This window comes from Bos indicus x Bos taurus, chromosome 9 (genome assembly GCF_003369695.1).
Source record: "Bos indicus x Bos taurus breed Angus x Brahman F1 hybrid chromosome 9, Bos_hybrid_MaternalHap_v2.0, whole genome shotgun sequence".
NCBI classification, from domain to species: Eukaryota; Metazoa; Chordata; class Mammalia; order Artiodactyla; family Bovidae; genus Bos; species Bos indicus x Bos taurus.
In genome coordinates, this window is record NC_040084.1 from 45,505,759 (window position 1) to 45,532,910 (window position 27,152).

Consider the following 27,152-nt stretch of genomic DNA (forward strand, 5'->3'; position numbering starts at 1 on the left):
TTCCAGTATGATGGCAATAATGTCTCCCTTCAGAGCAGAGAGAAAGCCTCTTCAGATTTGGGTTCCCTGAGCTCAGGGTTCCTTCCTTGGAATGCAACCTACTACCTGTACAGGTATCTAATTGGACCCATTTGTGGTTTTCCCAACAACAGATCTGGAGGTCTGGAGCCAAGAGAACCTGACACAAATATGCTGATATTCATGCTGCTGCTGTGCCATGGGTAAAACGGTCTTTTGACCCTGACCTGAGTCTCATGTCTTCTGCCAGCATCTGTGAAATTGTGGCAGGCTAACTTGTTGATCTACAACTAAGGCTCTCAGGTGGCACAATGATAAAGAATCCTCCTGCCAATCCAAGAGATGCAAGAGACGTGGGTTTAATCCCTGGGTTGGGAAGAATCCCCTATAGAAGGAAATGGCAACCTGATCCTGTATTCTTGCCTAGAAAATTCCATGGACAGAGGAGCCTGGTAGGCTACAGTCCATAGAGTCGCAAAGAGTTGGAAATGACTGAGCGACAGAACACAAGAAAGTGAAATCTCACACTCTTTACAGTTCTTGACAATAGCTGCAGAAATAGCAGTTGGCAAAATTTAAAATTCATCTATGGAAAAAATTTTTGACTAACTAAGAATCAGAAGGAACTACCTTAACCTGCTAAAGCTTATATATCAAATACCTACAGTATGTTTACTTAATGGTGAGATTTTAGAATGAGTTCTGTTTAGGTTGAGATCAAGACAAAGAAATTACTATTTTTACTTCTATTTAGCTTATACTGGAGATCTTAGACAATGAAGTAAGACAAAATAAAACAGTCAGAGGTATAAAGATTAAAAAGAAAAATAGATTAAAGGGAAGAAATTTAATGTACTCTATAGACAAATGAAATTAATAAGAATGTTTAGCAAGTGACCCATTTGAGCAGACTTAGGTTAATATGTCTGTATATCCTGCTAAACTCAGGAAAAGAATCAGATCTTGCTCATTTGAGTACACATAGCACCTAGTACAGTATCTTGTATATAATAGATACTTATTAAATTGTTAAATACATTAAATTATTGGATACATACTATATATGAAGCTATATATTCTGATATTTTCAATTTATAGATGAGGTGACTGAGACTTTGATAGACTATGTTCAACTTTACATAGTCTGTTATTATTAGAGGAGATTCAGATATTTTGAATCCAAGTCCATCCTTTCCATATATCTATGTACTACCTTTGATGCTAACATGATAGCTTACTTGTAAATTACAGAGGTTAATAAATATTTCGTATAATCACAGCACTGATCTGACTTAAAACAAAATAAGAAATTTGCTTAGGGAACAACCTTCGTGGGCTTTCTCCTTTTCTTTTACATCCTCTTTTGACAACATATTTTAGTAGGCTAAAGTATTTTCCTTTTCATTTAATGTTGATGAGTGTCACTAACTAGGTATGTTGCCTGGTGTATCCATGGAGGATACTTAATATGTTGAGTGAATACCGGTATCAACATATTCTTGCCCAGATCATCCCAAGTAATTGGTTTCATGGAATATTGCCTCCTTGGCATATTCTTACCCCTATCTCCTCATTCCTGGCACTTCCAGGAAAGCTTGTCACACAGATAGGTACAGTTAGGATAAGATAACATTAATAGTTGATATATTCAATTAACAAACTTTGCTACATCCATGCCTCTGCATTTCTGATCTTGGGAATATCTGTCAGTCAACATGATGGCTAAAGATAATAAAAGTGATTCCATTCAGACTTCCTGAGCTGCATGGACTTGTGCTTGCCTGCTTCTGGTTAGGTTTGGCCAATGTCCCCGTTACTTCCACCCCTCCCCAAGCAGTCAAGGCAGTTTATGCTCCAGCCCTGTGCTGTTCAGTACAAAAGTCACTAACCTCCTATGGTTATTAAGAACTTGAAATGTGGAAGTCCAAATGTGGTGGATGTAAAATACATATTCTTTGAAGACTTTGAAGACTTCTGAATATAAGAATGTAAAATACCACATTAATAATATCTTTATTGATTAATGTTGAAATGACATATTGGATTAAATAAAATATTATTAATATTATTGAAATTTATTTCACTTGTCTAATTTTTAAGAATGTGGCTATTAGAAAAAAAATTAATTATATTTGTGTGTCTTTTCTCTTTCTTTTTTTCCGTGTCTTAAAAGTGAAAGGTTGTTGTTGAATCACGCGAATACACCAGGATTCTTGGCCCCCGGAGGAGAAGAATTCAATCCGGGGCCAGAGACGAGGCTTGATCACTCAGAGCTTTTGTGTAATAAAGTTTTATTAAAGTATAAAGGAGATAGAGAAAGCTTCTGACATAGGCATCAGAAGGGGGCAGAAAGAGTACCCCCCTGCTAGTCTTTAGCTGGATGTTATATAGTCACTAGCAGTCTGTTAATGAAAGAAAGGAATGTCTTAAAATGCAGAATGGCACCAGGCCCCTCACCCATAAGATGCATTTTGGGATAATCTCGGCACCAAATGGTTTATCTTGGGCCATAAAATGATTAACTTGAATCTTGAAGAAGGGCAGACCACCATACAAATAGTTTCATTTACATAGATTAGGGGAACAATATCCATACTGGTTTGTCAAGTAGGTTCTGGGCCAAGAGGTGGAACCGACTTGGAGACAGAGTTTGGGGTAAAGGCATAGTACATTAGCATAGCTTAAGACAAACATTTCCATAAGAAAAAGGCATTGGTTATCTCTAGACTCGAGAATAGCTAACTTCAGGCGAAACCGGGTGTCATTATGGCAACACAGTATTTTAAGAGAAACCTCCCTTTAAATTTGTATAGAGAAGGAAAAAATATTGCTAGTTTGTTTCCTCCTGCCGCTTAAGAGAGATAAAAATGTCTGACACTTGCAGGCTATTTCCTCTATTTGGAGACCCCTGGCCTTCCTGCCTGTTACCCTCTCAAAAGAAGTATGCATTCTAATGGAATAGAAATAAATACAAACAAAATTAAAAAATCAAATTCAGATTATGCTAGATAGATTGGGTAGAACAATAGTATTATGATCTATTATCTTAACAGAGATCCAGAGGCAACAATGGAGCAGAGGTACTATTCAAAATGATGATGGCTGAAAAAAATTCCAGAAAGATTAAGAGATGCAAAAAGGCTCGACAAACCCTAAAAAGATTAACCTGTTTAGTCATTTCCACATCCTTGTCTGCTGAAGCCAATAGTTAGATTATCTGCAAATTTGCTTCCATTGTCTATTTTTTGTCTTGATTTTCTTTTTTTAATATAAAGTTATTTATTTTAATTGGAGGCTAATTATTTTACAATATTGTAGTGGTATTGCCATACATTGTCTGATTTTCAAATACATTTCTTTGCCTCTTCATGTAGAGGCACAGACTTACAGAACAAATATTCAGATACCAAGGGGGAAACAGAGGGGTGGAATTGATTGAGAGATTGGATTTGACATATATACACTACAGAATCCCTGATGGATGAAGAATTAGCCTTCATTGCAGGAGACACAGAAGATGTGGTTTCAATCCCTGGGTCAGGAAGATCCCTTGGAGAAAGAAACCACTCCAGTATTCTTGCCTGGGAAATCCTATGGACAGAAGAGCCTGGCAGGCTACAGTCCACAAAGAGTTGCAAGGAGCTGGACGTGACTGAGTGACTGACTATGCACCTATATACATAACTATGGAAGAAAAGAAAGTATTACTTGCTCAGTCATGTCCTACTCTTTGCGACCCCATGGACCGTAGCCCGCCAAGCTCTTCTCTCCATGGAATTCTCCAGGCAAGAATACTGAAGTGGGTTAGGATTTCTTTCTCCAGGGGATCTTCCTGACGCAGGGGTCAAACCAAGGTCTCCCACATTGCAGGCAGATTATTTACTGTCTGAGTCACCAGGGAAGCCCGTTTTCACTTTTGCTTTTTTCTTTTCATGTATAAAATAGCTAACTAATGAGAATGGACTATATAGCACAGGAAACTACTCAATGCTCTGTGGTGACCTAAATGGGAAAAATGTCCACAACAGAGGAGATATATGTATATCTGCTAGTGGAGGTGATGGAATTCCAGTTGAGCTATTTCAAATCCTGAAAGATGATGCTGTGAAAGTGCTGCACTCAATATGCCAGCAAATTTGGAAAACTCAGCAGTGGCCACAGGACTGGAAAAGATCAGTTTTCATTCCAATCCCAAAGAAAGGCAATGCCAAAGAATGCTCAAACTACCGCACAATTGCACTCATCTCACATGCTAGTAAAGTAATGCTCAAAATTCTCCAAGCCAGGCTTCAGCAATATGTGAACAGTGAACTTCCTGATGTTCAAGCTGGTTTTAGAAAAGACAGAGGAACCAGAGATCAAATTGTCAACATCCGCTGGATCACTGAAAAAGCAAGAGAGTTCCAGAAAAGCATCTATTTCTGCTTTATTGATTATGCCAAAGCCTTTGAGTGTGTGGATCACAATAAACTGTGGAATATTCTGAAAGAGATGGGAATACCAGACCACCTGACCTGCCTCTTGAGAAACCCATATGCAGGTCAGGAAGCAACAGTTAGAACTGGACATGGAACAACAGACTGGTTCCAAATAGGAAAAGGAGTACATCAAGGCTGTATATTGTCACCCTGCTAATTTAACTTATATGCAGAGTACATCATGAAAAACGCTGGGCTAGAAGAAGCACAAGCTGGAATCAAGATTGCCGAGAGAAATATCAGTAACCTCATATATGCAGATGATACCACCCTTATGGCAGAAAGTGAAGAGGAACTAAAAAGCCTCTTGATGAAAGTGAAAGAGGAGAGTGAAAAAGTTGGCTTAAAGCTCAGCATTCAAAAAACGAAGATCATGGCATCTGGTCCCATCACTTCATGGGAAATACATGGGGAAACAGTGGAAACAGTGTCAGACTTCATTTTTCTGGGCTCCAAAATCACTGCAGATGGTGACTGCAGCCATGAAATTAAAAGACACTTACTCCTTGGAAGGAAAGTTATGACCAACCTAGACAGCATATTCAAAAGCAGAGACATTACTTTGGCAACAAAGGTCCGTCTAGTCAAGGCTATGGTTTTTCCAGTAGTCATGTATGGATGTGAGAGTTGGACTGTGAAGAAAGCTGAGCGCCAAAGAATTGATGCTTTTGAACTGTGGTGTTGGAGAAGATTCTTGAGAGTCCCATGGACTGCAAGGAGATCCAACCAGTCCATTCTAAAGGAGATCAGTCCTGGGTGTACTTTGGAAGGACTGATGCTAAAGCTGAAACTCCAGTACTTAGGCCACCTCATGCAAAGAGTTGACTCATTGGAAAAGACTCTGATGCTGGGGGGGATTGGGGGCAGGAGGAGAAGGGGATGACAGAGGATGAGATGGCTGGATGGCATCACTGACTCGATGGACGTGAGTTTGAGTGAACTCCAGGAATTCGTGATGGACAGGGAGGCCTGGCATGCTGCAATTCATGGGGTCACAAAGAGTCAGACACGACTGAGTGACTGAACTGAACTGAACTGATAGTTGATTCAACACAAGAAATAACTCTACACTTGGACATTACCAGATGGTCAATACTGAAATCAGATTGATTATATTCTTTGCAGTTGAAGATGTAGAAGCTCTATACAGTCAACAAAAGCAAGACCGGGAGCTGACTGTAGCTCAGATCATGAACTCTTTAACTGCAAAATTCAGACTTAAATTGAACAAAGTAGGGAAAACCACTAGACCATTCAGATATGACCTAAATCAAATCCCTTATGATTATACAGTGGAAGTAACAAATAGATTCAAGGGATTAGAGCTGATAGAAAGAGTGCCTGAAGAACTATGGATAGAGGTTCGTGACATTGTACAGGAGGGTGTGATCAAAACCATCCCCAAGAAAAAGAAATGCAAAAAGACAAAGTGGTTGTCTGAGGAGGCCTTACAAATAGCTGAGACGCTAAAGGCAAAGGAGGAAAGGACAGATATGTCCATCTGAATGCAGGGTTCCAAAGAATAGTAAAGAGAGATAAGAAAGCCTTCCTCAGTGATCAATGCAAAGAAATAGAGGAAAACAATAGAATGGGAAAGACTAGAAATCCTCAAGAAAATTAGAGATAGCAAGGGAACATTTCATGCAAAGATGGGCACAAAAAGGACAGAAAAGGTATAGACCTAAGAGAAGCAGAAGATATTAAGAAAAGGTGGTAAGAATACAAAGAAAAACTATGCAAAAAAGATCTCAATGACCCAGATAACCACGAGAGTGTGATCATTCACCTAGAGCCAGACATCCTGGAGTCTGAAGTCAGGTGGGCCTTAGGAAGCATCACTATGAACTAAGCTAGTGGATGTGATGGAATTCCAGTTGAGCTATTTCAAGTCCTAAAAGATGATGATGCTGTGAAAGTGCTGCACTCTGTATGCCAGCAAATTTGGAAAACTCAGCCACAGGACAGGAAAAGGTCAGTTTTCATTCCAATCCCAAAGAAAGGCAATGTCAAAAATGTTCAAATTACTGCACAATTGGCACTCATCTCGCATGCTAGCAATGGAGAAGGCAATGGCAACCCACTCCAGTACTCTTGCCTGAAGAATACCATGGACAGAGGAGCCTGGTAGGCTGCTGTCCATGGAGTCATGAAGAGTCGGATACAACTGAACGACTTTACTTTCACTTTTCACTTTCATGCATTGGAGAAGGAAATGGCAACCCACTCCAGTGTTCTTGCCTAGAGAATCCCAGGGACAGTGTAGCCTGGTGGGCTGCTGTCTATGGGTTCGCACAGAGTTGGACATGACTGAAGCGACTTAGCAGCAGCAGCAGCACATGCTAGCAAAGTAATGCTCAAAATTCTCCAAGCCAGGCTTCAACAGTTTGTGAACCAAGAACTTCTAGATGTTCAGGCTGTATTTAGAAAAGGCAGAGGAACCAGAGATCAAATTACCAACGTCCGTTGGATCATAGAAAAAGCAAGAGAGTTCCAGAAAAACATTACTTCTGCTCCATTGACTATGCCAAAGCCTTTGACTGTATGGACCAGAAGAAACTGTGGAAAATTTTTAAAGTGATGGGAATACCAGACCACCTGACCTGCTTCCTGAGACATCTGTATGCAGGTCAAGAAGCAACAGTTAGAACTGGACTTGAAACAACAGACTGGTTCCAAATTGGGAAAGGAGTACGTTAAGGCTGCAACTTATCACCCTGCTTATTTACCTTCTATGCAGAGTACATCCTAAGAAATGCCGGGCTGGATGAAGCACAAGCTAGAATCAAGATTTCTGGGAGAAATATCAATAACCTCAGATATGTAGATGACACCACTTTTACGGTAGAAAGCAAAGAGAAACTGAAGAACCTCTTGATGAAAGTGAAAGAGGAAAGTGAAAAAGCTGGCTTAAAACTTAACATTTGAAAAACAAAAATCTTGGCATCCAGTTCAATCAGTTCATGGCAAATAGATGGGGAAACAATGGAAACAGTGACAGACTTTATTTTCTTGGGCTCCAAAATCACTGCAGATGGTGACTACAGCCATGAAATTAAAAGACGCTTGCTACTTGGAAGAAAAGCTATGACCAACCTAGACAGCATATTAAAAAGCAGAGATATTATTTTGCTGACAAACGTCTGTCTAGACAAAGCTATGGTTTTTCCAGTAGTGATGTATGGACGTGAGATTTGGACCATAAAGAAAGCTGAGCACCAAAGAATTGATGCTTTTGAACTGTGGTGTTGGAGAAGACTCTTGAGAGTCCCTTGGACTGCAAGGAGATCCAACCAGTCCATCCTAAAGGAGATCAGTCCTGGATGTTCATTGGAAGGACTGATGCTGGTTGGAAGGACTGATGCTGAAGCTGAAACTCCAATCCTTTGGCCAACTGATTCGAAGAACTGACTTATTGGAAAAGACCCTGATGCTGGAAAAGATTGAAGGCAGGAGGAGAGGGGGATGAAAGTGGATGAGATGGTTGGATGGCATCACCGACTTGATGGACATGAATTTGGGCAATGTCCTGGAGTTGGTGATGGACAGGGAGGCCTGGCGTGCTGCAGTTCATGGGGTAGCAGAGAGTTGGACATGACTGAGTGACTGAACTGAAATGGACTGATTCACTTTGCTGTACAGCAGAAATGAACACAACATTGTAATGCAACTATACTCCAATAAAAACAACAACAACAACTAATTCTCTTTCTGTTAACAGCACTGTCCTGGGCAATTCTTCCTCTTCCTGGGTACTTGCAATTTCATTTTTCCCTAATCTCTTCAGGCCCAGGTGTAGTGACAACTCTTCTGCTGTTCTGGGTTTCTGTGTTATCTCTGGTGGTTCTCTCATTTCCTACCCAGTTACAAATTTTAATGTTAATATTTTAATAAATAATCTTCCTGATTTTTTTCCCCAACATTCCATTTCCTGTTGTGTCCCTGACTCAGTCAGTGGCTATCTGACACAGACTGTTAGATGATCAAGTTAACTATGACTTCCACCTTTGACTATAGCTGTTGTTGGTATCAGAACATTGTTGATTTACTCTCATCTGACAGAGGATGGGATGGCTGGATGGCATCACTGACTCGATGGACGTGAGTCTCAGTGAACTCTGGGAGTTGGTGATGGACAGGGAGGCCTGGCGTGCTGCGATTCATGGAGTTGCAAAGAGTCGGACTCGACTGAGCGACTGATCTGATCTGATCTGACTTAAAGTGACTACAAGTAATTATAACATGAAAGCACTTTTATTATTAACAGTGTTTTATATATATATATATATTTGTGTGTATTGGAGAAGGCAATGGCACCCCACTCCAGTACTCTTGCCTGGAAAATCCCATGGATGGAGGAGCCTGGTAGGCTGCAGTCCATGGGGTCGCTAAGAGTAGGGCACGACTGAGCGACTTCACTTTCACTTTTCACTTTCATGCATTGGAGAAGGAAATGGCAACCTGCTCCAGTGTTCTTGCCTGGAGAATCCCAGGGATGGGGGAGCCTGGTGGGACACGACTGAAGTGACTTAGCAGCATAGGAAAAGACCCTGATGCTGGGAATGGTTGAGGGCAAAAGGAAAAAGATATGACAGAGGATGAGATGGTTAGATAGCATCACTGATACAGTGGACACGAATTTGAGCAAAGTCCAGGACATAGTGGAGGAAAGAGGAGCCTGGTGTGCTGCAGTCTATGGGGTCACAAAGAGTCAGACGTGACTTAGTGACTGAACAACAACAAGATATATGTGTGTGTGTGTGTGTGTGTGTGTGTATGTATGTATGTGTGTGTGTGTGTGTGTGTGTATATATACACAAACATAAATATTTATACATATTTGTGTTCCAACAAAATTTATTTATAAAAACTGGTGGTGGGATCCTTTAGACTTCTAATTATATATGCTGACCCTTGTTTTACTTCTTTGTAGATGAGAAAGCTTTTCTCTTCTTTGATAAGAGGGGCAAAATGGAAGAAAATTGACATTGGCTGAGTTCATACTATAAACTAGGCAGTGTAGTCATGGCATCTGTGCTCATCGTATGATTTACTCCCTACATTTTAATCCCTATGCTACAGATCAGAAAATGGAGTTACAGAAAGCTGAAATAGATTTTCCACAATCACATGTCTGGTGGGAAGCAGAATCCTCTGACTCCAAAGTGCTTTTTCTTCATCATCATCACAGCTTTCCTTCTTTCTCATCTGCATGCCTTTTCTGGAGTCTCTGGTCAAACTTGCTTCTAATTCTACAACAACAATGACAAATAGCAGCTAAACTTCTTTTAGAGAGATGTGGTCTCTCTCTTATTGTTCTTTTAAATTGAAGTATAGTTGATTTATAATATTTTGTGATTCATTTATCATATTTTGTGATTCATTTATTTTCACAGATTATATTCCATTACAGGTTATTAGAAGATAGTGAATATAATTCCCTGTACCAAACAGTAAATCCTTGTTGCATATCTATTTTATGTACGGTAGTTTGTATCTGTTAATCTTATACTCCTGATTTGTCCTTCCCCCACTCCTTTTCTCTTTTGAAAAGTGAAAGTGAAAGTCACGCAGTTGTGTCTGAATCTTTGCAACCCCATGGACTATTCAGTCCACGGAATTCTCCAGGTCCGAATACTAGAGTGGGTAGCTGTTCCCTTCTCCAGGGGATCTTCCCAACCCAGGGATCGAACCCAGGTCTCCTGCACTGCAGGTGGATTCTTTACCATCTGAGCCACCAGAGAACCCTAAGTTTATTTTCTATGTCTGTGAGCCTGTTTTGTATATAGATTCATTTGTATTGTTTTATATTCCTGTATGCTGCTGCTGCTGCTAAGTCACTTCAGTCGTGTCCGACTCTGTGAGACCCCATAGACAGCAGCCCAACAGGCTCCCCCATCCCTGGGATTCTCCAGGCAAGAATACTGGAGTGGGTTGCCATTTCCTTCTCCAATGCTTGAAAGTGAAAAGTGAAAGTGAAGTCGCTCAGTCGTGTCTGACTCCTAGAGGTCCCATGGACTGCAGCCCACCAGGCTCCTCCGTCCATGGGATTTTCCAGGCAAGAGTACTGGAGTGGGGTGCCATTGCCTTCTCTGATATTCCTGTATAAGTGATATCATATAGTATTTATCTTTCTCTGTCTGACTTATTTTGCTAAGCATGATATTTTCTAGGTCCATCTGTGTAGCTGAAAAGAGCAATATTTCATTCTTTTTTATAGCTGAGTAATACTCCATTGTATACATATACCACATCTTCCTAAGTCCAACATCTGTTAATGATTACCTGGGGTGTTTCCATGTCTTGGCTCTCATAGATAATACTGCTGTGAACATTGAGGTGTATGTATCTTTTTGAATTAGTGGTTTTGTCTTCTCCAGATACATACCGAGGGATGGGATTGCTAGATCAAGTGGTAGCTCTACTTTTGCTTTTTCAAGGAACCTTCATTCTGTTCTCCATTGTTGCTATACCAATTTACATTCCCACCAACAGTGTGGGAGGGGTTCCCTTTTCTCTATACCCTCTACAGCATTATTATTTGTAGACTTTTGATTATGCTCATTTTGACTGGTGTGAGGTGATACCTCATTGTGGTTTTGATTTTTTCTCTAATATTTAGTGATGTTGAGCATTTTTCATGTATATATTGGCCACCTATATGCCTTCTTTGGAGAAATGTCTAGGTCTTCTATCCGCTTTTGGATTGAGTTATGTTTTGTATTAAGGGGTTGTATAAACTGTTTGTATATTTTGGAGATTAACTCCTTATTGGTGGCATCATTTGCAAATATTTTATCTAATCCATTAGGTTGTCTTTTCATTTTGTTTATGGTTCCCTTTGCCACATAAAAGTTTTTAAGTTTGATTACATTCTACAACATTGTTGTATTTGTCTCCCTATCCAGCCCTCATTTCAATTAGATTTATACCTTCAATAGGAATAGAAAGATTTGAAATTAACACTTTTTGTACTGAAAACCAACATAGGAATAGAAAGATTTGAAATTAATACTTTTTTGTACTGAAAACCAACATCTCAAATACCTTTAAATATTTAAAGACTCCTTTATTATCTACTCAATTATATCCAAAACATTCATAAGGACAAGAAAATAGCTTTGGAGGTTAATATAATAATAATATAATCTACTTAATAATAGTATAATAATAATATATAATATATTAATATAATATAATATACACCAACCATATATTGTAATATATAATATATTTAACAATCTACTTAATATTTAATAATTAAATATTAAACAATAGTTAATAATATTTAATAATAATTATATAAGAACATTTAATATGTTTAAATATTAATCATATTTAATAATATATTGATTAATAGCATTTAATTAATTATATTTAATATAATTAATAATAGTGCTACTAATACAAACACTTCTTCATATGACGTTTTCCTGCTTATTCTAATTCAGATCATATATGTGTGAGTTACAGTAATAAAAAAATAGGAGGAAAAATAGGAAAGCAGGTTAGGATGAAATTATTTCTCTATTCTTCTCTTCAGCAGCAATGATGCTACATATTTTATTGTATCTTTTATAGTAGTAAGAGCCATTCATGACTTAGCTCCCAGTAGCAGATTAAACAAATATGATTCCAGTAGCTTCAACACTTCTTAAAATAATTCTTAATTAATTTTTATTACTGTACAATTTACCAAAGATACTTTTTCTTGTTTGTTTGTTTCAAGAATTACCAAATTTTTTTGTAGGGAAACACTTTTTTTTTTGTTCCAAGTTGACACAAGAGGAAAAATTCTTCTCCTCTTCAGTCCAGTAAAACATCCTCTAGGATTTGCTGTGGTAGGAACAGTTTTCTCATTTACAAATGCGGACATTTAGAGTCAGAATGTTTAAATGAGATTGTCCAAGGTCACAGAAGAACACCCAGTAATTATTGACTGGACCTAGGTCTTGGATCTCCCATTCAGATTTGTTGGCAGTTCACCACTGGGCTTCCACCTTTGGAGTGACATTGATCAGTGTTAAATTGGGCAAGCCATCAGAAATGGAGTCAAGATGACATTTCCAAAGGATACCAAAATGCTTGGTCCAACGCAAACACAAATCAGGTGCTTAATTGCTTATGCTGTAAAGTACTGGATAGTCCATTCATGGTGCCTGCCAGATTAGACCACTCCCTTCTAAAAAGATCTTGCACACTCCAGGACAAACTCCTGATTTGGAAGAGGCATCAGCCACTGACACAATGATAGCTGACTGGGTTAAAGATAACTTGTGTGGAACATTCCCTGCTAGTTAGGGAATGGCTGATTTCATCAGACCCCTTCTCTATCTTAGAGAGCTTGAAGAAGGAGACATATAGCTACTAGCAGGAAAGTTCACAAAAATAAAGGAGTAAGAAGAAAGCATGGGTGGAGAGAGGAGAGTGCAGCAGCAAGAAGTCAGTCCACTGAGTGGGAGAGTTGAGAGACTAAGTCAGAGTTTTTGAGTCACTGACAATTGTTCCCCCATAGCAATGGCACCCCACTCCAGCACTCTTGCCTGGAAAATCCCACGGATGGAGGAGCCTGGAAGGCTGCAGTCCATGGGGTCGCTAAGAGTCGGACACGACTGAGCGACTTCACTTTCACTTTTCACTTTCATACATTGGGGAAGGAAATGGCAACCCACTCCAGTGTTCTTGCCTGGAGAATCCCAGGGACGGGGGAGCCTGGTGGGCTGCCGTCTATGGGGTCGCACAGAGTCGGACACGACTGAAGTGACTTAGCAGCAGCAGCAGCAGCCCAGAGTGCTCATCTCTCCCCATCTGTGTTCATTGATGGTGTATTGGTGGCTTGAAATTGAATTTGGAGGGAATATTTACTTCAGATCAAGGCTCTTCATATTGTTAAAACATTTACCAGGGCACCATTGTGCGACACGCCTAGGTAGCCAGGGACCAATGCCCCTGGGGAAGGAATGAATTCAGGAATTCCTCCTGCTGAGTTGTCAGAACTACTACTGTGTGCTTAGAGGCCGACTAATTTCTGTGAGCCATGTGGAAAGAGAACTGCTGGCTACCTGGGCATTATCTTCCTTACTTCAAAGCCCTGATTTCCCATTTACAGGAGCCCAAATGTCTCCATTTTTACAGCCTGAAATTGCTGAACAGTTTTCATGGTGCCAAGTAACCGATTTAGCTGATATTCACACCTGCGTTGGTTGTTTGGGCATAATTTTCACCTGGGACTCCAACCTTTTGTAAACTTAGTATGGACGTATTTGTATCCTGATCGAGTTAGGAAATTCACACTTTTCTTCCTCAAGTATGAAAGCCAGCAGGGCTTTGTTTTTGAACGATTAGTGTTAGCCAAGGTCCTTGTTGTTTTTATTTATAACCTATGAAATAGCCTTCAGCATGTTGACATGTTCTCTGAGTTTGCTTCTGACAATCATTAAAGTAGAAAAGGACAACCAAACCTGTGTTGATAGTGTTGAGGATCTCATTTTTTGTTAAGAAAGCCGTGCCCACTGGTCTCTGTGGGTCATAGGTTTTCTCTGCAAGGGTTCTTCCTTCTCTCTACTCTTCTTGTTCCTCACTTTGTTAATATGCCTGGACTCAAAAGGTCTCTTGTTCCAGGATGCCTTCTCTGATTAAGTGCAATAACTTCTTCATGCCTTTCTCTGTCTCTTTAATTCACCTCTATTCATGCTTCTCAATAGATGCATACTTAAGTGATTCTTAGGGATTTTTCATATCTACATGTTATTATTGATCCAGTTAAATGACAGATTTCTGGGTATCAGAGAAATTGCTTTTCTTCTACTTCTTTTTAATAATAGGTTTTCTTTTTTTTGGCCAAACCTTGCAGCATGTGGAATATTAGTTCCCTGAACAGGGATCAAATCTGTGCCTCCTGCATTGGAAGCATGGAATCTTAACCACTGGATCACAAGGGAAGTCCCTCTTCTATTTCCTTTGCTATTTCTTATACTTAATGTCCTATCTGAGGTTATTAAATAATTAAAAGTAAATGTTTATTTTTTTTCTTTTTTTTAAATATAAATTTATTTATTTTAATTGTAGGCTAATTACTTTACAATATTGTACTGGTTTTGCCATACATCAATATGAATCCACCACAGGTGTACACGTGTTCCCCGTGCTGAACCCCGCCCCACCTCCCTTCCTGTACCATCCCTCTGGGTCATCCCAGAAAATCAGCCCCAAGCATCCTGTATCATGCATCAAACCTGGACTGGCAATTCGTTTCATATATGATATTATACATGTTTCAATGCCATTCTCCCAAATCATCCCACCCTCTCGCTCTCCCACAGAGTCCAAAAGACTGTTCTATACATCTGTGTCTCTTTTGCTGTCTTGCATACAGGGTTAACCATCTTTCTAAATTCCATATATACGCGTTAGTATACTGTTTTTCTTTCTGGCTGGCTTCACTCTGTATAATAGGCACCAGTTTCATCCACCTCATTAGAACTGATTCAAATGTATTCTTTTTAATGGCTGAGTAATACTCCATTGTGTATATGTACCACAGCTTTCTTATCCATTCATCTGCTGATGGACATCTAGGTTGCTTCCATGTCCTGGCTATTATAAACAGTGCTGCGATGAACACTGGGGTACACGTGTCTCTTTCAATTCTGGTTTCCTCAGTGTGTATGCCCAGCAGTGGGATTGCTGGGTCATAAGGCAGTTCTATTTCCAGTTTTTTAAGAAATCTCCACACTGTTCTCCATAGTGGCTGTACTAGTTTGCATTCCCACCAACAGTGTAAGAGGGTTCCCTTTTCTCCACACCCTCTCCAGCATTTATTGCTTGTAGACTTTTGGATCACTGCCATTCTGACTGGCATGAAATGGTACCTCATTGTGGTTTTGATTTGCATTTCTCTGATAATGAGTGATGTTGAGCATCTTTTCATGTGTTTGTTAGCCATCTGTATGTCTTCTTTGGAGAAATGTCTGTTTAGTTCTTTGGCTTATTTTTTGATTGGGTCATTTATTTTTCTGCAATTGAGCTGTAGGAGTTGCTTGTATATTTTTGAGATTAGTTGTTTGTCAGTTGCTTCATTTGCTATTATTTTCTCCCATTCTGAAGGCTGTCTTTTCACCTTGCTTAGAGTTTCCTTTGTTGTGCAGAAGCTTTTAATTTTAATTAGGTCCCATTTGTTTATTTTTGCTTTTATTTCCAATATTCTGGGAGGTGGGTCATAGAGGATCCTGCTGTGATGTATGTCGGAGAGTGTTTTGCCTATGTTCTCCTCTAGGAGTTTTTTTTTTTTTGTTTTTAATAATTTATTTATTTTTAAATTTCATTTTATTTTTAAACTTTACAATATTGTATTGGTTTTGCCAAATATTGAAATGAATCCATCACAGGTATACATGTGTTCCCCATCCTGAACCCTCCTCCCACCTCCCTCCCCATACCATCCCTCTGGGTCGTCCCAGTGCACCAGCCCCAAGCATCCAGTTTTATAGTTTCTGGTCTTATGTTTAGATCTTTAATTCATTTTGAGTTTATTTTTGTGTATGGTGTTAGAAAGAGTTCTAGTTTCATTCTTTTACAAGTGGTTGACCAGTTTTCCCAGCATCACTTGTTAAAGAGATTGTCTTTAATCCTTTGTATATTCTTGCCTCCTTTGTCAAAGATAAGGTGTCCATAGGTGTGTGGATTTATCTCTGGGCTTTCTATTTTGTTCCATTGATCTATATTTCTGTGTTTGTGCCAGTATCATACTGTCTTGATGACTGTGGCTTTGTAGTAGAGCCTGAAGTCAGGCAGGGTGATTCCTCCATTTCCATTCTTCTTTCTCAAGATTGCTCAAGTGGGCTTTATCCCAGGGATGCAAGGATTCTTCAATATCCACAAATCAATCAATGTAATACACCAGATTAGCAAATTGAAAAATAAAAGCCATATGATTATCTCAATAGATGCAGAGAAAGCCTTTGACAAAATTCAACATCCATTTATGATAAAAACTCTGCAGAAAGCAGGAATAGAAGGAACATACCCCAACATAATAAAAGCTATATATGACAAACCCACAGCAAACATTATTTTCAATGGTGAAACATTGAAAGCATTTCCCCTAAAGTTAGGAACAAGACAAGGGTGCCCACTTTTCACCACTACTTTTCAACATAGTTTTGGAAGTTTTGGCCACAGCAATCAGAGCAGAAAAAGAAACAAAAGGAATCCAGATTGGAAAAGAAGAAGTAAAACTCTCATTGTTTGCAGATGACATGATCCTCTACATAGAAAACCCTAAAGACTCCACAAGAAAATTACTAGAGCTAATCAATGAATATAGTAAAGTTGCAGGATATAAAATCAACACACAGAAATCACTTGCATTCCTATACACTGATAATGAGAAAATAGAAAGAAATTAAGGAAACAATTCCATTCACCATTGCAATGAAAAGAATAAAATACTTAGGACTATATATACCTAAAGAAACAAAAGACCTATATATAGAAAACTATAGAACACTGGTGAAATAAATCAAAGAGGAAACTAATAGATGGAGAAATATACCATGTTCATGGATTAGAAGAATCAATATAGTGAAAATGAGTATACTACCCAAAGTAATCTATAGATTCAATGCAATCCCTATCAAGCTACCAATGGTATTTTTCAGAGAGCTAGAACAAAAGTAAATATTTATAATAATTTTTTAACATTTACTTAGTGCCTCATATAATAAAGACATGTATCCTATATTAACTTATTAAATCCTTATGCAGTTCTTGGGTACAGATGTTTTAGCCCCATTTTAGAAATGAGGACATTGAAATTCAGAATAGTTAAATAATTGCTTGAAGTTTTATGGCAGATACAATTGAGTGTGTGTCAGCACTGATCCAACTTTGGGAGAAGTTCCTAGGTTGACTTTCTTCAGTTCTCTTCAAGTAAAAGTGTCAACCACCATCTCATGTAAAGTGGGTAATTAGAATAGAAGTCTGCAGAGTCTTGGGTCCCAAGTGACCTCATTCCCTGGTCAAACCTCATTTGTTTCTTTTCTTACTCAGACTAGATGACACGTTGCCAGTGTTGCCTTTGGTGTGTGTGGGGAGTTGGGGGAAGTAGAGCTTCTCCTCCAGGATTGACATTGTAAAGATAAATCTTTGAATACATTTGATTAGGCAATAAACAAATACATAAGTACCTCTTTTCTATACTTTTTATAAATCTTTATTGATACATCATTATACCTCACATGGGCCTATGAATTTTGTAATGTATTTTTTTAAACAAGACTTTTATATAGGCAGAAGCACCACCAAAAATATTTTCCTGGAGCTCTGTACACTTTAAGCACAGCCTTGCCCTTTAAGGCACAGCAACCTGGCTCTCCAATGGCACCCCACTCCAGTACTCTTGCCTGGAAAATCCCATGGATGGAGGAGCCTGGTGGGCTGCAGTCCATGGGGTCGCTGAGGGTTGGACACAACTGAGCGACTTCATTTTCACTTTTCACTTTCACATTGGAGAAGGAAATGGCAACCCACTCCAGTGTTCTTGCCTGGAGAATCCCAGGGATGGGGGAGCCTGGTGGGCTGCCATCTATGGGGTTGCACAGAGTCAGACATGACTGAAGTGACTTAGCAGCTTAGCAGCAGCAACCTGGCTCTCCACACATTCTTGATAGAATCTAGTATTCATGGCTTCCTTTGGTCTTAGCATTTGAATTCCATATACTTGGCTTATGCAAATTAAATGCATATGGTTTCTGAAGAGGAGGAGATAGAAATATGAAAAGGAATACTGGGAGTCAAAAATCTTACAGTGAAATGTATCATATTGTCAAATCACAAGGTCAGACTCTCCTGGGATGGTTACAAAGTCTGTGCTCCTTACATCTCACAACATGGATGCACCCTTTATTCAGGGTCTAGGTATAAACACATTGTTGGTCACCACTCATCACAGTTAAATCGAGGACAATGATTGCATGAGAAGAAATTGCCTATGAAGCCTTACTAGTTAGCCAGATGATTGCTCAGTTTTTCTATTGATTTAGAGTCTGGGGCAGTTAGCATGGACTTGCAGGAGAGTATCACCTCCTGGTTGTATTCAAGGACACAGAATCTAGGCAGTCAACATTCAGTTGTCTGTCCCACTACTGACTTGTGATATAACTGAGCAAAATTTTGGAACTTCTCTAAATCTCAGTTTCCTTACCTGTGGAAGGATGATAAGGATAGAATATTTCTCTCTTGTAGGGTTGAAGTAAGCCCCTATTAAGAGAAAGTACTTGTTGAGACAACTCAGCCACTGCTAAAAAGTTAAATTATTTTACCTGGTATTTATCAAAGGAGGTTTTGGTCAACATGTGGTGTTCTTTGTAAGCATAGGTCTAGATCATGAGCACTTCTTTTTGGTGGCATAGTCATCTTTGCAACTGAGCATTTGTCTCTGGAGTGTGTGCAGCAGATACTAAGTGTTGCTCCATAAATGAATGAACAAGTCCAATGAGAAAGATGAACCATTTCTATGGACAAGTGGGAAAGCAAACACAAAGGGTAGAATTTCTTAGCAGTAAATATGGAGTATGTGAAACAACAACAAAGTCCTTTTTAATTACAATTTTGCAAGAAATATAGGGGTCAAGGAACATAAGAAACAATACTGTGGAAAAGCAATCAGCAAGGTCTAAACTATAGAGAATTCTGTGGTTTGTTTAACAAACAAATTTTGAGAAGGAAAAAGAGTGGAAACCTAGATTAAAAGATGTAAGAGACCTGTTGACTTATCTCCATGTATAGCATTTGGCATGCATGTGTGCTAAATGGTGTCCAACTCTTTGCGACCCCATGAACTGTAGACCACCAGGCCCCTCTATCTATAGAGTTTCCCAGGCAAGAATATTGGAGTGAGTTTCCATTTCCTACTCTAGGGGATCTTCCCAACCCAGGGGTCGAACCCAAATCTCTAGCATCTCCTGCCTTCGCAGGCAGATTCTTTACCACTGAGTCACCAGGGAAGCGCTGTATAGAATTTACTGGGCTCTTAATTAAAACACATTTAAAAAATATGAGTCAATTGGAGAAATTTGAAAAGTAACCAAATGTTTTAGGATATTAAATAATTATTATGAATTTTAAGGTGTAATGACATTGGGTAAAAAATTTTAAAAGTACAGACTGCAAGATTTATAGATAATATGATATTATGTCTGAGATTTCTTATAATAATCTGGAGTTTGAAGCACTGATTGTGATATAGATAAAATGGCAACCCACTCCAGTGTTCTTGCCTGGAGAATCCCAGGGACAGGGGAGCCTGCTGAGCTGCCATCTATGGGGTCGCACAGAGTCGGACACGACTGAGGTGACTTAGTAGCAGCAGCAGCAGGAGTTAATAATTTGGTGCAACAGAATAGTTGATGCCTACATTCTTTCTTCTTTGGTGTATGCTTTCTATAAACTTCCCATAATAAAAAGTAAACATAGAAATAACAAGTGAGAAATAAACAAGCAAAAAGATATATTTAAAAGAATTCAGTGGTCTTTCCATTTAGTGGTAATTATTCCTAAGGATTCTCAACAATACTTTTGACAAAATCTTATGACTATCATATTTCTGGAAAATAACATCATTTCAAATATTAATTTTTGTTTTTACAAAAGTGACACTATGTTTGATATCATTCTTGTACATATTTTTTTCAAATTGAATGAGCTGACAAAATTATATTTCTTATTTTGATGTCTTCAAGGGCATCAAAAAAGAAAACTATTGGAACCTTAAACTTACCTCTTATCTTAAATATAACAAACAAAAAACCCTGCTAAGTTGTACTTCACAGAGGCAGAAGAATGTAAATCTGCTGTTGGGGAGACCTTGCCCTGGTTAGGTTTCCCGTTTTCTACCCAAGGAGGCAGATGTAAATGCCTTTGGTCAACTGCTTCTAACCTCCCTTCTTCTCTTATTTTTTTTTTTTTTGGTCTCAACATTTAATTTTTTTAGTTTCTGAAATATAAATCAAAATACATTTTTGTTTTACACCATGGTAATAAGCCTGAAAGTATGACTTAAGATAGGTACTTAATTTCATTTTTAGTACAGTGTGACTTAAGATAGGTACTTTAAAACTTTCTTTTTAAAAACAATACATTTTATTTTGGAGGGAAGCAGCTCATTAAAAAAGACATTGGTGCATAAGTAATTATTTTTCATTATTTAGTCTTTATGAGTGCCAAACTTAGACAGCATGCCCTCTGAACTGAAAATAGACCATGAATACCTCTGCTATTATCTTGTGACCACAGTCTTGTATGTGGATTTTAGTTATTAATTGTGACTCTGGCTCTTCACTAGGGATTCCTATGGGAGATTCTGCATAGAGTCCTCATTCATCTTCCTTCTTCTTGTGTATTTCTGTCATTTGCTTTATATCATTTCCATGGCCCCAGTCTTCAGATCATCCCATGGTACCACCTAAGATTTTCTCAGAGACAGAGTGGAAAAGACTTGGGATTAAGACAAGAAGTTGAGGTCTTGACCCTATCTGAAAACTGTAATCTTCGGTACTTTACCTGGTCTCTGTCTTCAGTTTTCTTATCTTGGGTTTAACAACTACTTCATATGATTGCTGTAGGGCATAATGACACACCTAATATAAAAGCCAAAAAGGGGTAAGATGGAATCTCACACCAAAACATGCTGTATAAAATCCTTACCTGGAAGGTCCATTTACTATTAAAAAAAAAAGATAATTTCCTATAGTTTTAAGGAAAATACGGGCACCCTTAGAGGTTAATTATCCTGCTGAGTGCAAATAAATTATACATCTCAGAGGTACAAATGGTTTTGTTCAGATCAGAAGACTCTACCTGTTCTCTTAAAAAATAATGTTCTTAAAAATTATGAACCATAATTAGAATTGAATTTTGCCAGAGGGCCCTGGTGGAATTTAGGTCTCTTAGAAATGAATTTCTTCCTGAAATTTTAGGAAAAATAAAGATAGGTGTAAGAGGAGCTAGAAGCTCTAAATATTTAATCAAAAATATTTATGCTTTTTGTTTTCATTAGGATTGTATAACTTTGAAGAAAGTGATTATTTTTATTGAATTTAGTTTATCTGTTTGCGTATTTATATAAGGCAAAATTTTATTCAGTTATACAATTGGCAATTTTTAGCTACTGAATTTCCTTTTAATATCTATCATATCCTTTATTTCATTTCATGCTGCAGAAAATACAAAACTGTTTACTTTTAGATATTGAGCTTTTTATTATATAAACAGTTGCCCCCCTCTGTCCTCAAGGGGATTAGATCACTGCAGATACCAGAATTTGCTGATGCTTAAGTTCCATAGTTGACCCCCCAAATCCATCAGTTTTGCATTCACGGTTTCAACCAACCAGGGATGATAAACATTGTACCTGGTCCATGGTTGGTTGAATTGGCAGACGCAGAGCCCATGGAAATATAGAGTTGACTGTAGTAAAACCTCTTCACACAAAATTTTTTACATAAGATGTATAAAGCTTGTTTGCATTTAAGTTTTTAAAAAATATGCCTGTTTTATTTGTACTATAGTTAGTATTCCTGAAATAGTTCTCAATTTTTTTCCACTGAAATACGATACTTTGAGAAAATAAACTGAAATGCAAAGTGGCACCCTTCTCTTAGGTTTTTGTTATCGTTTGACAGAAATCAAAGCCAAGGAGCAAAGGTAATTATAGAAAGTTCTGAGGACTGTTGATGGTAGGTTCTCCTAAAAGAACCTACCAAGTCATCTCGACTGCATGTGTAGCTACTCTTGCCTGGTTTGCAACTCAAAGTTGGTGACAGTGGCCAAGGTTTCACCCATTAACTTTTAGGTTTTAGGCAAGAGAAAAGTGCATCTTGGGTTGAGTGAAGGGCAAAGAAAAAAAAGGAAAAATCACACAGCATATCCTTCACAGGATTTATGCTGCTACAAAATTCTATAATTGACTATGATGTTACAGCTGGTTAAGATCTTTGGTGAGAAGTCTGAATGTACTATGTGTAAATAAAGTATCTATGATCTGCACATTTCGGATGTTATTCTTTTAGAATACATCAAGGACCCTAGAGAAATGGTGATTGTCAGAACAATTTTCACAAATGTTTTGAAGCATGTACAGTACTGCCTAAAATGATCCTTTTAGCTCTTTCTGATGATGTTGTGTTTGTCTCTTTCTCTTCACTAGAATATGAATTCTGAGAGAGTAGAGACTTATCTAGTGCTGGATCACCGGTGCCTAAAACGGCCTGGCTCAGTAAATATTTATTGACAAGCTGCGACCAGGGGTTATTACATAATTGCATATATTGACTTAATGCTAAAGTGAGGTAGCCGTTACCCATAACACAGATACAAATAGAGGGTTAACTTAAAACCATCTACTTCCCTCATTTTTTTTTTTTCTTTTAAATCATGGTGAACTATGGGAGTACATTCAAGAAAGTTTATAGAAAATACTATTTTTCATGAATTATATTTGGAAAAGGAAAGTTTAGAGCTTGGAAATTTTTATAGCAGGTGAAAGGTGAGAAGATTTGTAAGGAAGCAGTTTTTGAGATGAATAGACAAAAGGGAAGAATGTAAAGAGGAAAAAATTTCTAGGGAGGGGAAAATAAAGAGGGAAGCGGATGGGGGAAGGCTGAATGTTAGTGGGACCTTACATGTGGGAAACAATGGAAAAGCAATTTCTAGAAACATCATGTTGACCATCTAGACATGAAATTCAATTTTGATTTTGAAGGTAGTACGAAGTCAAAGGAACATAAAAGTGTTACAGCAGGGGATTACTTTGTAGGTAATATTTGTAGCTGATTTTTAAAAGTGAGAGCAGAGAGTATGATTATCATCATAGAAAGTATGTTTCTTATATGTGAGGACCTTAACCTGCATTGCAAAGTTAGCTTATTATTTCAATTCTGGTATACTACCAAAAGCTGAAAAAATTGCTTCCACAACAAATGTGAAATAGCTGTGTTGGGGAAACCACAAGTATTAAATCCAGGAAACAGAAATTGGCTATCTTTCAATATTTCTAATGAAAAATGTAACTGTTTCTTTGCTATTTTTTCAGGCTTAATAAATCTTTACTCTAACTTCTCTTTACAGTATTTTTTTTTCACATATACTTTCCTGTGCAAGTTTTCAATTCATGTATAAGTCCAAAAATATTTGAATTAAGTTACTCTGGGGGATGATTTAAAGAATCAAATATATAACTTTTCTTTTTTTGGCAGTGTACTATTTTGCCCTCTAATAGTTTTGTGTTATCTGTGTTTTACATTGAATTTCTATTTCCTCCAAGTAATTGAGTATAAAATCTAAACCCAGAAAGAAAATTTTCGAGTGTGATAGTGTATACATTATAAATATAATTATTTACATTGAACCAAGACAACAGGCTTTTGATTACTCAACATTTTCCAAAATCCATCAGTGCAATAAGAGCCAGCATTTAATGAGTGTCTGTAGATGAGGGCTTTGTATACATCATTTCTAATCTTCTCAGCTGCTGCCTAAGGCAGTATCTCAGGCCTCAGTCTTTGGATCTTTACTCTCTTCTTTCCTCCCCTAGGATTTGGATAAATTGTGGATCAGGTCACCTCTTAAATTATTATAACACTTAAAATATAAGAATCTGGCATACTGTGCAGATTCTAAACTGAGTGTTATAAATGCAAACTATTAATAACTGTTATTGATTTAGTTACATGGACCATGCATCCTGCTAAGTGCTTATATAAATGATCTATTGAATCCGCCTTACTAACCTGTGAGATGAAGATAAGTGATTCTCTTAAGTTCATCCAGCTGAGTCCTGAAACCTCTCCAACTTCAGATTCGCTCTTTCAGTACTAGGATAGATTGCCTTCCATCATAGCTGTTGTTCCACTTGATTTGTTTTCTAAAGGTTCTTTCTGTCTGGTATCATACAATGATAGCTGAGTAGTCATCTAGTCTGAGTCCTTCAAGTAATAGATGAAAAACTAGCAGTCTTGAGAGGTTAAATGACTGGCCAGATGTCACCTGGAGACAGCTCTCTGCGTGAAACTGAGGTTTCCTCACTTCCTGTCCTGATTCCTTCTGTCTCTACGCTGTTTTACTGTTGCTTTTTGGTTGGGAATGATGCAAAATGCTTGCAATGCTTAAGATTATCATTTTTTTCTCAAAAAAAATAAATCAGTGTAAAACTTACTATCAACTAGCATTATCTGAAGACTGTTAAAGGAGATCAACATGACTCATTCCAATCACAGAGGCATAGATTCAATACACAGCCAGAGGCTTTGGGGCACGGTCTCTGCAGCAACCTCTAGAGGGCAGAAAGTGCAAGGAAATCTTAAAAATCAGAAAATATGTGCAATATTTTAACTGAATTTTAATGATATGGTAAAGGGTTATATGCAAATGTGCCAAGTTGCTTCAGTCATGTCCCACTCTTTGTGACCATATAGACTGTAGCCTGCCAGGCTCCTCTGTCAATGGGATTCTCCAGGCAAGAATACTGGAGTGGGTTGCCATGGTCTCCTCTAGGGGATCTTGCCCACCTAGGGATCAAATCTGTGTCTCTGTCTCCTGTATTGGCAAGCAGGTTCTTTACCACTAGCGCCACCTGGGAAGCCCCAAGGGATTATAGTTCTGTGGTGTTTTAAATTCCTGGACTGCTCCCCAGTGAGGCTTTAACACTTGCTTCTGAATTAAGCAACCATTAAATAGTTATTATTATTATTTTAAAAAACATTTACTTATTTGGCCGTGCTGGGTCTTAATTGGGGCATGTGAGATCTTTAGTTGTGGCATGTGGGCACCCAGCACTGGGAGTGCAGAGCCTTAGCCACTGGACCACGGAGGAAGTCTCTATATTAAACACTTTACATATACTATTTCATTTATTTAGTCATCACAAAGACCCATTTTACAGATTAAAAAACTGAACCTTTAGGTGGTTAGGAAATTATCCTTACTTTGCATGCTATATGGCAGAGCTGTGATTTTTGAATAAATAGGTGAACATCTGAAATTAAACACCTTTGAGAAAAAAATGATATAGTTTTAAAATGTTACCAAGTAATTTTTCATGATATCTTTATGTTATCATATTGTCTGACATAAGTACACATAGCAATCTCTTTACTCACTGCAAAGGTACCAAACAAGATTACAAACTAGGAATGAGGTGGACTTCTTTTTTTTTTTTTGATATTTTAAGCAGTTCATTGTCTTTCACCTTTCAATTCTGTGAATTTTTCAAGTATACAGTTAGTAAAGAAATAAAAAATTATTTTGTGCAACCAAAGTTCAAGGTAGTTTAGATGAAAATGGGAAGTTGAACTAAGACAAACTACAACTGAATCTTAAATGAATATGAGACTATTATAAAGCAATATTGATGTCTTGAATCCTAAGTTCCATATTAAGGTCATAGTAATGGCTTAGAGTTTTATGAGCCTGCATGGTGTAAGCAACTTCATCTCTTTAATCTTAACTTCACCTCAAGCAAAAATAAATCTTAATGTTGTAAACTATAGGGTAACATAACTGCCTTGTTCAATAAGGATTGTTTTTTTTTTTTTTCCTAAATGTCACTAATATCTAGCTGTGGCTTAAAAAAAATAAGAAAAAGAAAAGAAAAAGTGGTTGAAGTGGTAAATATTTCTAGTACTGAAAACTGGATGGAAGCTTTCCTATTTTTGCTTTTGTAGTAAATTATTTTGCAATTATGGTGTATGAACAAGTTGGGCTCTATGTGTAAGATCAGTTGTACACATTTAGGTCACTTAATTGCTGCTGCTGCTGCTAAAGTGCTAGATTGCTAATTAATGTTTGGCTGTTACATTTCTGCATGTTGAAGAGGACGTTTGGAACCAAGCAGATGCAAGGCATAGACCAGAAAAAGGCTGAATGTTCCTGAAAGAAAGTCAAGGATGGAGAAAAATGAGGAGCATCCTGAGGTCATGGTTTACTGAAAGATATTAAGGGGCTGCTTCCTCTGAAGCTCTGTAAGAAAAGCTATAACTCAGAAATGTCTTAGGGGTGAGAAAAAGTGGTCCTTCTCACTGTATAAAGAAAAGCAAATGTTGAATAAGCAGATTTTATTAAAGGGCTAGGTTCTTGACTTGTGATTAGAATTTGATATTTCACATAGAAATGTGTGTACTTTAAAAAAATACAGAATTATGTCTTTGTAGGAAAAACTCAACTATATGCATTCTAAAATTTCCAGTTATACTCTGTGTACATGCCTGAAGAAGCTCTGTGCATTGGGTCTAAGCTTTTCTGAAAAGAACATTGTAACTTACTGAGTGACAACTGAAATTATGGGCTTAGGTGGAATTCTTCTTTTGGTAACATAGGAGACCTTAGACCTTACAGCTTTGTGAAAATCCGTACTTGTAAATGAGAGATATTTCTAATCTTTAGCTATCTCAATTGTCAATATTTTTTTGGCTTGTTTTTTCCTCAGTAGGGAAAATTTTATTACATTTAATTTTAATTAGAATATGAATTTTTCAGGTTTTAAGTTGTTTTTAGTATATAAGGAAACAGTAACTAAAACTTGCTCAGTCATGTCCGACTCTTGGCGACTCTTTGGATTGTAGCCCGCTAGGCTCCACTGTCTGTGGAATTCTCCAGGCAAGAATA